The sequence below is a fragment of the Pipra filicauda genome, unplaced genomic scaffold, assembly GCF_003945595.2.
Source record: "Pipra filicauda isolate LSUMZ 115617 unplaced genomic scaffold, ASM394559v2 scaffold56_size3634133_pilon, whole genome shotgun sequence".
NCBI lineage: Eukaryota > Metazoa > Chordata > Aves > Passeriformes > Pipridae > Pipra > Pipra filicauda.
Genome location: NW_024104720.1, coordinates 3334134 through 3343082, shown reverse-complemented (window position 1 = coordinate 3343082; position 8949 = coordinate 3334134).

Here is an 8949-nt window from a genome sequence, read left to right as displayed (position 1 = left end):
TTTTCAATAATCCTTGTTTGTATATGATGGCCGCCCAGTTCCTGCTGACAGTCTGCAAGTCTCAGGCTGGTTGAAATAGCACACTTCTCAATAAAAGTACCTTAGATGATGAGCACATAAGGAGGCACACAGAATTGCAAATGCTTCTGAACAGTGTTCAAAATCACTAGTTACACTCAAGTGGTAATAAGGCAGGGAAAATAGTTGAGCATTTAAGCTATGAGTAAATGCACACACAGAAAAATCAAATCACAAATGAAAAAATACCAGGAGGTAGATCAATTAGATCTAGATCAATTCTTTGCTGTTATGGGCTGCCACATATCAAAATGTTCCAGACACAAATGTTCTCTGATGCCATTTTAATTTAATTTGCAGCCTTCACTCCCATAATATTTGATTTATATATTTTTACTCTTGATCAGGATAAGTGATTATTGCTTTTTTTTTTTTCAGAGTTGTAAAAGTAATAATGAAAGGTCACCTCTCCACCTCATCTTTTTTGAGGTGCATCTAGCCCCCCAACTTCCCCATTGTAAGGCCTTTCCCTTCCATCCAGCTCTCTGTCTATTGCTTTCTAAGCACAATAATGTAGGAATATTAAAAATTCATATTCTTGTCTTGCTTTCATTTTCCTCCTTCCAGGCTCAGCCACAGCTAAGGTTCAAGGCCTAAACAACTTCATGTCTTCTCTTCAGAAACAAAGCTCCCAGAAGTGCTAGTGGAGTATGTACTAGTGGAGAGTGCTAGTGGAGCCAGGTGCAGCATTGCATTCCCTCCCTCCCCTGCCCAGTCTTGCCAGCTCACCCACCACTGGGTAACACAGATTCCCCTCTTGGCACAGGGATTGACAGGGGCAGAGGCAGGCAGGGGTACAATGGTTTGTGCTGCCTTCCTCCTTTCCACTGCTACTCAAGGCTGGAGTTCTTCTCACTGATCAAACACACACCTACGAGTCTGACTGCCACTTCTCAGGCCTTTGGACTATCAGAGGGTTTTTTTAATGCAATTTGTTAATTTTCTTTTTATCTTTTCCCACATAAACTCAGTGGTTTTTTTTGATTCTCATCACCTATCCACCCAGTTGCCCCATCTCTGATCACTACCATCTCCTAGGCCCTCCCATAGTTCCTTTTTTTGTCCCACCATCAGTACAGTATATATCTCCTTTGTCACCTTGGCTTTCACTGCCTTTGGACACCTTAAAATCCTCTCTCTTATCACAGAGATGCCCAGTTGGTGTCGACTTCTTACTGGAAACCTGTTTGCTAACAGTCAATTCTTGCTACTCCCTTTTCAACTCACTTTTCTCATAGAGGCTCATTGCTCCAGTCCTTGTCCTTCAGCAGTCTTCTGCCTTCGTAAAAAAGTAAAACTTGACATTAATGTTTGTGTTTTATTTAGATCACAACATTTTAAACCCTGGTTTACAGTACTGCTGTACGTGCTCCCAGTACTGAATACCAAAATATACTTCCAGTCTGAATGGCTTTTATTGTTTTTCCTTTCCTCAAAAAGTACCAAAATTTCAAGAGCAGATATTGCTGTTTATAATATGACAATTTAAGATGTTTTTAGGAATAATCCAAAAGCTTTTTCCAAACTGTTCCTTTCATGTGCTGAGTTCTTCTGAAAAGGAAGTTATTTTTATCCATTTTCCAATTGCTCAATGATTTGTATGAAATGCAGTCTTATTAGTTATAATCATTCCACAGTTCTTAAAAAAAGATAAAAAAATATTTTGAATGTAAATGCTTCTGAATAAGTTATTTGAAAGACAGATTACCACCACTGGATCTTATTACACAAACCTGAATATATCAGTTTATTTGTCAATATTTCATAAGTTTAAAATTAGCATTTCACTGGCTTTGTAACTAAGCAGTAAAAATTTCTTCATCATAATGAAAATAACTTGATTTTGTTTTAGTATCCAAAGGAGGTTTTTTTTTATCGAGTTGTTTTCAAGGTTCCCATGCCTTTGAATAATAAAAGAAAGACATAGATACAGAAAGTAAAGTTATCCAGGAGCAGAGGATCCAGGTCAATGATAGGTCAGGAAGTGTAAGCATAGTCAAAATCAAATACATCTCAAATAATTATGCTTTATAGACTTCTCTTCTTCCTTCTCAAGTATTGTGTTTCATATACAGTATTTTAAGTGACTCAGAGAGGAGAATGCTAAAGGATACACTGACGTATCAGAGAACTGTGCCAGTAATTAGTGATCTTGGATCCTGGAGGCCTTATATGTGATGGCCTTCCCCGTGCCAGTAACATTGTTCTGAAAATAAATGTTAGCCAAAATCTTTTTTTTAGTTAAAATTTTGATTAATATCTCTAATTTCTTCCAAGTAGCCTACAGACAGAGAAAGCACTAGAAAATTGTTTTTCCTAGTTTTTAAATTGCCCCTTCTCCCTCAGATGAGCAGATAAAAGGTCAAATTAAGCTGTTTCATGTCTGGGGCACAAGCAGAACTGGATGAAGTTACAAGTATCATAATTTTTCTGTGCATAACAAACACCACCTTTTACCCCTGAGCTCTTCCTGCTGCTTGGCTCTCCCTTTCCACCCTCTCGCTAATCAGCACCACTGTATTGCACTTGACCTGGAGCTTTTCAGGGATGAGATAGTGGCTTTGCAGTCACACAAGATTACTGATAATCTCTTCCAGACACTCATCTAACTCTGATAATACATCAAACGTCCAATTTATATATTGCTTTAAAGACACGTGCTCCTCAGCAGATTTAAACTCTCAGTGGGTTAATCTCCCTACACTTGCCCCCACAGTGTGACTGCTGCTCTACTCCACAGTCGTCCTGCAGTTCAGCTGATCCAAGTGGCACCTTTCTCTCCCTGTTTCCTTCTAGCTGTGGAAGGCTGAGGGTCCTTCCACAGCCAAGGGTAAGGAAAATTGCAGATCTGGTGGCGAGTTTCACTCTGAACTTCTCATTTTGCTCACCTTCTTTCAAAACCAGAAGCAGAAATTGTAAGGAGAACAAGTAGGGACAACATTCCTACCCCGTACATTGTTCACATGGCCTTTCTTAGGCAGATACTGTCAGGAATGTGACACTGGAATAAATGATTCTTCGGTCTGATCCAGGTGCAGGTTTCTTGCCTCAGAAAAGATATCATGACTGTTTTTGTTTTCTTCTTTACCCCGAGACAGGAATACTTGGACTATGCTGCTAGAACACAGAATGGTGCATTTTTTGCCTTCTCCAGATTTTTTTTCCCCACTACCCCTGTGACAATAAGCTCTATCGTTTCAGAACACACAAGGCATTTTGATGGTACTTTTTTAGCCTTCATCTTAGAGCAACGCTCTAAGTGCAGACTAACTTAGCAGCTACGGTTCTGCTTTGTCTAATGCTCAGTAGTCTCAAAACTGGTCACTCTGCAAGTGCAGAGACGATTCATACTTGTGGCATTTCCTGGTTTACCAGTGCTGTGCCTTGAATCTTCACAGCTAGGTCTGCACAGCTTTTCACCTCCAGTAGCTTTTTACTTCTGTGCTCTTGGGATTTCAGATTATTCTCCCCTGCTGTGGAAATGTATATGAAGCCAGGTAATGGTGAATGGAATTTTATCTTTTTTCTAGTACAATATTATATATAACCTTTAAAAATGAAAACTGTAAAAAAAGATCAGAAAGTATTTAACCTTTTTAGAGTTGTTTGGATTAATAACTTATACTGATTTGGGATAATTCCATAACCATAGAAAGGTGCAAGGGAGATCAGAATCTGGTCCCTCAGGTTTTCCTCTCCCGATGTCCTGCCATAGCAATGCAATCTCCTACCTTTAATGGTCAATCACATTGCCCTTTAAGCTGATTTCTTTTTTTTTTCCAGATCGTGTAAATGAAAATGATGGAATTCACAGAAACCTGTTTGTATCAGCAATGATACCAAACAAAAAAGTAATCTTCCTGATTCCAAATGCTTACAAAACACCCCTTATGTTAGAGACATAGCAGGACTGCAAGTTAAGTCATAGCTGAGGGGAAAATGGCAAGTTTTTTACCCGGTGATGTATTTGTTTAAGTCCTCTTTCCATTAGAGCACCCAGATCTATAACTTCATGTTATAAAATAAGTGTTATTCATATATGAGTGAACATAGTGTACTGTTCCTTCTTGTGGGACTTACCACTGCTAGTAGGGGACTTTTTTCTTTTACTGGAAGCAGTTAGGAAAATCTCAGCAGGCCTTTGTACAATTATCGTGGCCCCTGGTTTCCATCTAGTGCACTTCCAGCTTTGCTGTTCCTAGCCAGTGGGAATTTAGCAAACTACTTGGAAGGAGATCTGGTCACTGAGGCATCAAAATCTACCTTCTTCTCGCACACCAGAAGGTACGGCTGCATCCTGAAAGCTGCACTGTGCCTTTTCACACAACGATATCATCAGGGAGAGAGTCCCAGGGTTAGGACACAGAATCCAAAAATAAACACCTTTCACTGCTTTCATTTTGGGGGCTTGCTGTCTTTCCTCCTTTTGTCTTGGCTCAGGAAATTGGGTGAGGTATCTTGCCTGTTTGGCCATGTATAGGAGAAAGCGATAATTTCAATGGATGTCCTAAGTTTATTAACTTTCCCTGTCTGCCATGAGCAAAGGCAGGGAGCCAGCTCTCAAAACATCTCTGACAAGCAGATCAAACCTATCGATGTCTGTGTCAGAAATATTTGAAAGCATGATTAAATAAAGTCGCCTGAGCCAGGCACATTTTAAAAAACAAGCACTGTATTACTTCAGCTTGCTGTAAATAGTAATTTACTTTGGTTATTTTCTTTAATTACAGCGCTCCATCTTTACACAGGGTTGTATTTAGGAACAAAGGGACCAGTGTCACTGTAAGGTGTATGCTATAATAGAGACATTTGTATTAGGCTTCAGGAGAAGCCTACAGTGTATCCAGCAATTCTGTGGCTCTTGTGACCACCGACCCTTCTCTGGTTTTGTTAATGTGTTTTTTCTTTTTATATATGTGCTCATTAGGCTCTTTCTGGTTCTGCTATGAAGTTCTCTCAGCACTTCAGCTATTATGCTGCAGTGTTCTTACTTTTCTGATACATAATATCAGAATAAGCCAGAATTAGAATAACCTCTCCTCTATTATATAAAATGTACAGATTTTAAGCAAAATGATACAAACTCAAATTTTTAACCTACCAAGTGTTATAAATGAGCTAATTGTACTAATTTTTGGGTTTTTTTACAAAGAAAAAGGAAATCAAGTTATCTAGCAAACCTATTTATACACAGTAGGTAACCCTGGGCTGCAGGCAGGACTAATATACAAAGAATGACAACCTATTTCTTTTAATGACAAGCTGACATATTTATTTTTATTATTTCACAAAAGTATTCACCAGGCTCATCTGTCATACTAAAACCCCATTCTCACTCCCTGCAGACAGAGCTTGTAACCTTATCGCACTCAGGTTGAGTAAAAACATAAAAACTAAACCAAGCATTTTTGGAATAAAAAAAGATATTTGACGGCCTGTGGTTTACTGCACTGGAATATAAAAGATAAGATTGTTCTTGTCTCAATAAAGTTTTATATGCTCATATTTGCAAAGTTAAATTACAGCTACAGAAAGTGATTTTTATACTAAAAATTAGATTTATGATAGGCTTAAGTTGAATTCTACTTCACCAGGAACAGGAACATCATTTCCTATAAAATCTGACTGATATTTCTACCTAAATGAGACACTTCACAACTTTTAGCGCATTAAATCACACAGTTTAGAGAAGATAGAGCCCCCTATGGTATTTGAAAGCGGCAATAATGAATTTCAGATATAAACTAAGTTACCATAAAATGGGCTTACTTTTCTGTGCTTAGTGTGACATTTTCCAATAACAGCACTTTCTACAACAAAAGTGACAATTCACTTTTGCTCAAAGAAATAATCACCTTAGTTTTGCTAAATGTACATTTTGTTAATTTGTCATTTGTGCAACAGGAACATGGATATATAAAATAATTTAAATTTTCTTGAACTAGAATTTAGAGTAGCTACTGATCAAGACTTGCTTTCCGATCCTGAACATGTAGAAACTGTGTATGCAAATCTAACAGTGGAAAAGAATAAATATCTGTTTTGCATGTCAGTTAATGGAAAGTTTATTAACTAAGTCTTTCAAATGAAATTGTGTTAAGCCATGGGAGTGTTTAGACCATAAAGATTTTTCTTTTTCTTGTCCATTTTTATTTATATTTTAATAGATGTTAAACACAGGTTCTGAGCACTTAAACCCCCTTAGAAATGTAATGATAGCTTGCAATATGCAAGGAATTGAGGTCTAGGACCTAAAAAAGAAAATAGAATGGTAATATCATATGAGTTTTGGTTTTGTATATTCATGTGTACAGATTTTCTTTTGGCTATTTACAACAGCTGTTTAGTCATGGAAAATATTTACTAAGAAAGAAAGTTCTATTCTTATTCAAAGAATTGTGTGGTAAAAACTGGAGGATAACATAAGGACTTCTAACCTTATAAGGTTGTCATTACTTTAATAAAAAATTTCCATACTGTAAAAGAACTCAAACTATACACACCAAAGCACCCCAATTACAGTGAAAAGGAATAAGAAAAATATTTTTAAGTGCTCCAAATCCCATGTTTTAGTTTCCTTGTATAACATAACCCATAAACCACTCAGTAAATAGATCTTTTGGTTTCATGTAAATGCTTCTTACTTTGAAGATAAAGCCAAATGACTAAACATTTCAGAATCCTGGGGATTTTAGAATTTTAGCATTGCATATAAACCCATCTGAGAGTGGATAACAATTCTGTTAACACAAAAGGAAATTTAACCTATCCATTTAAAAATTGTGACACCAGCATCCACTTTATTAAATACTTGAAAACATCTTATGCCATGTATATATTACTTTCTTGAAACTGTGCTGGATTTGAATGTGAACTAACGTAATGACACTGTCACAGACTCTTGTGTGAATTCAGACTTTGTGGAAAATACAGGGGTTTTTTCCCCCCCTCACATGCTTTCACTAAAAAAAAAAAAACAAAAACCACTTTTTAAGGTGTTCTCCATCCTACCTAGTCCCTGCACATTGTGTTATGATATCTGCATTTTACGAAAAAAAAATCAACTCAAAATGCCAACATAGTTTTTACATTACCATGGATATACTTGAAAAGTGCCATTATTGAGTTAGCTACCTATTTCTGTTCATTCATGAATGAATAATGTTAAAATTAACATGAACTATAGTGCATTATTTATTATGTCTCTGGATTTGATGCTTAGCAGAGGTGTTAAAGGTCTGATGCCTTTTAAATGCAATTCATTTCCTTTTGTGATGTATTTTGCTGGCTAAAAGAGTCCCTTCACTTCTGTTATTGGTATTTTAGGGTAATGCTTAAAATTAGAGGACTATTAAAATTATTTCAAGTTATTTGTTAAATAAATAGAACAATTAGTTAAAAGCATGCAATTATTTAGTGTCAGTGAATAGATCCTGAACTAAACTTGAAATCTAGGCTAATATCTGGACATGTATCATGAAAATGAAAACAAAATTATGCTCTTATGTTCTTTTACTGTGATTTTTATTTCAGAAGGTTCAAGAACTAGCAAGAAAGTTTCCAAGGCTGGAAATCTGATGCTGTTCAAAGTAATGGGAAATTAATTCACAGTAGCATAACTGTGCGGTGATTGTTTGTTCTTGTTTAAACAAGATTCTTATTTATGTTGTTAAAGACTCAAGATTAATATTTTATGATTCATAATACATGGTGTTGAAGGTTGGTGAACTAGGTGGTGAAATAGTAATTTCCTAAGCAGCATTTTCAGCAGAAGTAAAACTGTACAAATGCTGTGCAAAAGATGCTGTTCCCATGGATCTGAACAGGAGACAGATCTACACAGAAATTAAAAGTACTAGATACAAGCTGGGAAAACACCTTGTCTGACTGTGAAAATCCAGCTATTGTGTATCAAGAGCAAATTGAACAGAAAAAGATTCTTACAAGGCACTGTGAGAATGCTTTCGCACCTATGGGTATATCTGATTATCAGACTTAGAGTTATGAGGGTTTTGGCAAGACTTGCAAATTCCTGCCATGACTTCTGTCTACTCAAAACAAGCTGTTGGCTAGTGCTCTTGGCAAGCTTAGCGTTTGCTGCGAGGCTTCTGGAAAAAAAAGTTTTGGTCCTTAATCACTTAAGTGAACAATTGTTTCCCTAAGGCTTCTGTCTGCAATTTGAATTGATGCATCTCTTCTGTAGAGATGCCATGTAGCACGTCCCACTACAGTGTTAATTTGAATTTGCAAACCATATTTTCAAGGGTTTTCACAATTCCTCTGAAGTTCCCTATGCATCTCTGTAACTGTCTGAATTGTAACTTTCCAGAGTCCAAATAACAGCCTGGAATGTGGGTCATAATCCCTAAAAGAAAACTGAAGGTGACCAAACGTACCAAAGCACACAGCCTGCAGTGGGCAAGAAAAGCTGGGCAGAGCTAGAAGGAACTTCCCTTTTTGAATATTTATAAGATGCTTGATGATTGGACACAACAACATTAAGTACCACCACTTCGCCCTAGTTTTCCTCAGACACTGAGTTAACAGGTACTTCGGTTCACATCAGGTTTTAAATTATTATTATTAGCAAACACTCTAAACTTAAACAGAAGTTGTGAAATCCAGCCATTTGTGCCCATGCAAAGCCTGGTTAACCTGTCTGGTTGATCAGACTACCTGGACTTGCTAGATGGCTCCTCCTGCAAGCACACTGCAGTATCCCATATCACTGCAGTGGATCTTGCACTGTCCAGAGCGATTCTTTATGAAGCTTAGATGGAATTTCTCAGCTTGAAATCTGTGTTTCAGGATCTGAATACCCTCTTCCTTATGCCATCATGTTAATATGAGAAGGCAGTGCATAAATTAACA